Source organism: Alexandromys fortis, unplaced genomic scaffold, assembly GCF_014885135.2.
Source record: "Alexandromys fortis isolate MF-2015 unplaced genomic scaffold, M_Fortis_MF-2015_v1.1 scaffold_31, whole genome shotgun sequence".
Classification (NCBI taxonomy): domain Eukaryota; kingdom Metazoa; phylum Chordata; class Mammalia; order Rodentia; family Cricetidae; genus Alexandromys; species Alexandromys fortis.
The window spans coordinates 13,311,571-13,318,065 of NW_026067974.1; the positions used below are offsets into that span (position 1 = coordinate 13,311,571).

The window sequence follows — 6,495 nt, forward strand, 5'->3', positions numbered from 1 at the left end:
TTGGGGGAGGGGGAGGGAAAGGGGAGGCGGCGGTGGGGAAGAGACAGAAATCTTTAATTAATTAATAAAGAAATAAAGAAATTAAAAAAAATATTTTGTCCGCATGTATGTCTGTAGGGGGCACCAGACCTCATTACAGATGGTTGTGAGCCACCATGTGGTTGCTGGGAATTGAACTCAGGACCTTTGGAAGAGCAGGCAATGCTCTTAACCACTGAGCCATCTCTCCAGCCAGGAAGTGTGGGTTTTGAGGCTTCAGAATTCCATGCCAGACCCAGTCTCTGTATGTTTGTCTGTCTCCTACCCCTCCCTCTCTCCCTTCCTCCCTCCCTCCTCTTCCAGCCTGCAGATCAGGATGTACTTCTCAGACACTGCTCTAGGGTCCTATGTGCCGCCTGCTCCTCACCACGAAGATAAGAACTGGGAGCAAGCCCCCAGGTAAATGCTTTCCTTCATAAGAGTTGCTGGGGTCATAATGTCTCTTCATAGCCATAGAAACTCTAAGGCAGTACCCATATGTGGTCGTTTGAATGTATCTGCCCCCCCCCCATAGTCTCATAGGAAGTGGCACTATTAGGAAGAGTGGCTTTGTTGGAGGAAGTGTGTCGGAGCGGGGGCAGGGTTTGAGGTTTCTTATGCTCAGGATTCACCGCCCAGTGAGTCAGTTGACTTCCTGTCGCCTGCAAGATAAAGCACTCTCAGCTCCTGTACCACGTAGACTGCCTGCTGCCTTGCTCCCCCTTCACGATCATAACGGATCGAACCTCTGGAACTGTAAGTGAGCCACCCTCGATTAAATGTTTCCTTTATAAGACTTGCCATGGTCATGGTGTCTCTTCACAGCAACAGAACCCTAACTAACACACCATACATATAAAATAAAGGCAAATAAAAGGAGAAGGAAAAAAGGAGCAAAACCCTGTCTTGAACCCCCCCCAAAAAAAAAATAGAAGAGAGAGGGAGGAAGGGAGGGAGAAGGGAAGGAAGGAAGGAGAGGGAGAGAGCCTGCAAGCATGAGGACCCGTGCACACACGTGTACCAACACAGGCAGAAATCTGTACACATATGTACACATACACATATAATAATAATTTCCAGAAGGCTACAATTTACTCCTTGTTTGCCTGCTCATGTTTTGGAACGTTATGGTCCATGTTTTAGACAGCAGGAAACCATTCCTACCTGAATGAACAAGGACTCTTTCAGCCTTTTTGCTTCTTTTATCTAATTATTTCATTAACCAATTAACGTGGAGGCAGGGTCCAGACTGGCTTCATCAGACCTCTGCCTACTGAGCAACATCCCCAGCCCTTCTGAGGCTTCCGCCAGAGGCCTCCGCAAGCACGGGCTCACAGCGCCCCCTGCTGTTCCATCACAAGAGATGGGCTGTTGGGACTCCATTGCTGAAGGACCCTGATCCGGGCTGTACAGGCAGGAACTGCTTTGTGGGACACCACAGGACGAGCTCACTGACATCATCACAACATGGGGCAAGGAAAGGAAACCAAGGACCTGAACTTGGCCACAGTGAAAGGTTTCAGCCTTTCTGAGCCAAGTAGACCCCCGCCGGAAAAAAAAAAACAAAACAGAAAGGAAGAAGGGAAGAAGAGAGAGGGGCATCAAAACCGGAAAACTATGTTCATTTAATATTGTCTGTTAACCAGGTTCACAGGAACAAGGAAGAAAACAGAGCTGAGGATAAAGTGTGGGAACTAGGGGCTTACCTTTAGATCCCCAGGAAGATTAATCTCCGGGGTCTAGGTAACCCGGAGGGTAAGAGCATTTGCTGCACAAACATGAGTACCAGAGATCAAAGCCCTCACACCGAAGGGGAAAATCTGTGTGACTACGCATGCCTGTAACCCCAGCACTGGGAGTTAGAGACAGGTGGGCCCTAGCGTTCACTGGGCAGCTGGCCTAAGTGAAATAGTGAGCTTCCGGTTCAGAGGGAGAGACCGTCTCAAGGGAGCATAGAGNTAGAAGAGAGAGGGAGGAAGGGAGGGAGAAGGGAAGGAAGGAAGGAGAGGGAGAGAGCCTGCAAGCATGAGGACCCGTGCACACACGTGTACCAACACAGGCAGAAATCTGTACACATATGTACACATACACATATAATAATAATTTCCAGAAGGCTACAATTTACTCCTTGTTTGCCTGCTCATGTTTTGGAACGTTATGGTCCATGTTTTAGACAGCAGGAAACCATTCCTACCTGAATGAACAAGGACTCTTTCAGCCTTTTTGCTTCTTTTATCTAATTATTTCATTAACCAATTAACGTGGAGGCAGGGTCCAGACTGGCTTCATCAGACCTCTGCCTACTGAGCAACATCCCCAGCCCTTCTGAGGCTTCCGCCAGAGGCCTCCGCAAGCACGGGCTCACAGCGCCCCCTGCTGTTCCATCACAAGAGATGGGCTGTTGGGACTCCATTGCTGAAGGACCCTGATCCGGGCTGTACAGGCAGGAACTGCTTTGTGGGACACCACAGGACGAGCTCACTGACATCATCACAACATGGGGCAAGGAAAGGAAACCAAGGACCTGAACTTGGCCACAGTGAAAGGTTTCAGCCTTTCTGAGCCAAGTAGACCCCCGCCGGAAAAAAAAAAACAAAACAGAAAGGAAGAAGGGAAGAAGAGAGAGGGGCATCAAAACCGGAAAACTATGTTCATTTAATATTGTCTGTTAACCAGGTTCACAGGAACAAGGAAGAAAACAGAGCTGAGGATAAAGTGTGGGAACTAGGGGCTTACCTTTAGATCCCCAGGAAGATTAATCTCCGGGGTCTAGGTAACCCGGAGGGTAAGAGCATTTGCTGCACAAACATGAGTACCAGAGATCAAAGCCCTCACACCGAAGGGGAAAATCTGTGTGACTACGCATGCCTGTAACCCCAGCACTGGGAGTTAGAGACAGGTGGGCCCTAGCGTTCACTGGGCAGCTGGCCTAAGTGAAATAGTGAGCTTCCGGTTCAGAGGGAGAGACCGTCTCAAGGGAGCATAGAGGAGATGGAGGAGACACCCTTCCTGGGCTTTCCCGTGTGCATACATGGAAAAGAATAAACCGTGGCTTCCCAGTTACAGCATACCTTGTGTGCCTCCCTGGATGAGAGACTCACAACAACATTGCAGTGGAAAGTTTCCCAGCTGAAGCTGGAAAATAACTTGGTTATTTTCCCTGCCAGACTCACCCAACAGCCCCAGGGCCCAAAACTACTTATCCGACCCTGAGAAATTCAAGACAGGGTTTCTCTGTAGCTTTGGAGCCTGTCCTGGGACTCTCTCTTGTAGACTAGACTGGCCTCGAACTCACAGAGATCCGCCTTCCTCTGCCTTCTGAGTGCTGGGATTAAAGGTGTGCGCCACCACCACCCAGTGAGCATGGTAGCTTATGTGATCTTTTTAAGTACCTTATCAGACGTATATCACTGAGCAGCCAGATGGCCCCATGGCTCAGTGATGGCTTAGGAACCAGGCTGTTGCCCAAAGTTGTGCCTCCAAGCCAGGCACACTGCTACACACCTGCAGTCTCGGTACTAGGGAGACAGAGGCAGGAAGATCCCTGCAAATTTAGACCAGTCTGGGCTAGATATGGGATATCCTGTTTCAGAAAGAGAGGAGGGGGAGGGAGGGGGTGGAGGGGGAAAGGCAGACATATACTCAGCCAAGCCTCTCTCTCTGTCCTCACCTGTGAATTGGGGACAGCAATAGGACCTATCAAAGAGGGTTCTTAGGAAGAGTAAATAACTGTGTTTTTGTTTGTTTGGGGTTCATTTGTCTGATTGTTTCAGTGGAGAGAGAAAACCCAGGACCCTGTGCATGCCGGTCACACACTAACACTAAGCAAATGTCGCTCCCTCAAGTGAGTCAAGAGTTGTTTTGCTTTGAGACAGGTTGCACTGTTACCCAAGCTGGTCTCATACTCCTGGGTTTAGGTAATTCTATTGCCTTAGTCTCTTGGGCTCTGGGATTACAGGTGTTAGCCACCGTGCCTAGATCTCAGGGGTTATCCATTCCCAAATAAGAAAAGAGGTCAGCCTATTGAGTCAGAAGAAACAGCCCGGGCAGGCCTGGTGCTGCTCACCCGAAGTCCGCTGCTGAGAAGGACCTCAACTTGGAGGGCTGCCTAGGTTACAGAGTGACCTTTCTAAAAGATTGAGGAGAGGGGAGAGGAGGGTAGGGAAGGGGAGAGGAGGGTAGGGAAGGGGAGAGGCAGCAGCTTCATGCTAAGTCTTCTTCCGGCTGTCGCATTTGAAGAGTCATGGACAACCCACAACTTTTGACTCCGAGCACCTTTGAGGCAAACAGTTTGCAACTCTGGAATTTAAAGGAGGGATTTAGGGTGGCCATCCTGCTGGAAGAGGAGCCAGCTGGCCTGTTTCCAGTTTGGTCTGTTCAGCACTAATGGTCAAGATGCCGGACATCAGGGACCAGACCCTCCCCAGGACTCTTTCTTCTCTGTTGTAATATTTTCCACGTCCATGTTTCATTTTCTTTCTTTCTTCCTTCCTTTCTTTTCTTTCTTTCCTTTTTTTTTTAATTTTCCCAAAATCCCCCGAGGGGGTGCACCGTTCCTGGAGGTACTGCAATACCAGGTCGATGCGTGGAGTGGACGGAGCAACTATTCCAACTCCTACTTCCAAAAATCCATTTAATATATTATCCTCGGAGCTGGTAAGCGGTGGTGATAGACGCTTTTAACCCAGCACTCTGGAGGCAGAAGCAGATGGATCTCCATGAGTCTGAGTCCAACCTGGTCAGACAGAGCTGTTATACATAGAAACCCTGTCTGGAAAAACAAAACAACAAGGAAAAAAATGTCTTCAGATAAAGGATATAACAGATATGAAACTGATAAGAACAAATAAGAACAGGCTGAGAAATGATTATTTCCTCAAAATTTTTTAGATTTATTTATGTGTATGAATATTTTATGTGAACACACATATGGGCATCATGTGTGTGCCCTGGTGTCCATGGAGATCTTGGAGGTACTGGATTCCCTAGAACAGAAGTTGTGGATGTTTGTGAGTTGTGGTTGTTGAGAACCAAACCCCAGCCCTGCAAGGGCAGCAAGTGCTCGTAACAGGTGAGCTGTCTCTCTAGTGATTCTTTGTTTGTTTGTTTGTTTTCCAAGACAGGGTTTCTCTGTGTAACCCTGGCTGTCCTGGAACTCACTCTGCTGACCAGGCCGACCTTGAATTTAGAAGTCTGCCTGCCTCTGCCTCCCAAGTGCTGGGATCACCTTTGATCCCAGTACAACACCTAGACCTTCACTCCTGCACCACTCGCCTGGCTACATCCCTGGGGATTTTTTTTTGTTTGTTTTTTTGTGTTTTTTTTTTTTTTTTTTTTTTTTTGGTTTTTCGAGACAGGGTTTCTCTGTGGTTTTGGAGCCTGTCCTGGAACTAGCTCTTGTAGACCAGGCTGGTCTCGAACTCACGGAGATCCTCCTGCCTCTGCCTTCCAAGTGCTGGGATTAAAGGCGTGTGCCACCACCGCCGGGCCGTTCCTTTCCTTCTTGCCTTCCTTTCTTTTTCCACCAATTTTTCTTTCCCACAGCTATAGTTACCTTAAAATCAGGGTCTACAGCTGTTGTCCCCAGTGAGCGCAGGAGCTTAGGACGCACCTGGCACTTGCTCGGCGCTAAAGAAACATCTTGAGTAATAAGCAAACGAATTCTGGGCTCGGTCATTATAGACACAAGTCCACAGTAGCAGCCTAAATGTCAGTTGCCCTGCTGTGAGCTGACTAGAAGCGTCCTCAGGAGTGTTATTGCTTTCTGAAACGCCTTGGCTTCGTTTATTTATTTATTTGTTTGTTTTTCTGCTTGGTTGGTCTTTGGAGACAGGGATTCTCTAGGTAACCCTGACTGTCCTAGCACCTGCTTTATAGACCAGGCTGACCTGGAACTCACAGAGATCACCCGCCTCTGCCTCTCAAGTGCTGGAATTAACAGTGTGTACCGCCACCGTTGGGCTGGCTTTATTTAATGTAATTAGCAAAAAAGTTACATGTCCTCGGATATTCTGAAGTGTGTGTACACTGGAGAAAGGCTCAGTGAGCTACTGTACTTGATATTCTGAAGTGTGTGTACACTACAGAAAGGCTCAGTGAGCTACTGTATATATGACCCAACTCGCATCATTATTTTTGTGGTCATAACATTTACAATCTATTCTCTTTACAAACCTTAAGAATCCAGCGATGTTGCAAGTGTAGCTCGGTTCCCAGTGAGTGTGAAGATCTGGAATGGATCCCCGGTGCTCCTCCCCACCCCAGAAAACATGAAGAAAAAAGGGGTGGTGATAGTTTTTAAGATAGTTGCCACGATGGGCTGTAGAATTCTCTTTTTTTTCTCTGTGTAACTACACTGGCTGTGCTGGAACTCATTCTGTAGACCAGACTGGCCTCAGACACACAGTGCTCCCAAGTGCTGGGAGTGAAGGCATGTGCCACCACCACCTAGGGACTGTAGAGTTCTTTTTTTTTTTC

The 6,495-nt window shown here is 48.1% G+C and overlaps 1 pseudogene; it reads right to left on the bottom strand.

Moving 5' to 3' along the window:
• Positions 1-4,558: 4,558 nt before the first annotated feature.
• On the bottom strand, positions 4,559-4,683 carry LOC126510574 (uncharacterized; annotated as a pseudogene).
• Positions 4,684-6,495: the final 1,812 nt, after the last annotated feature.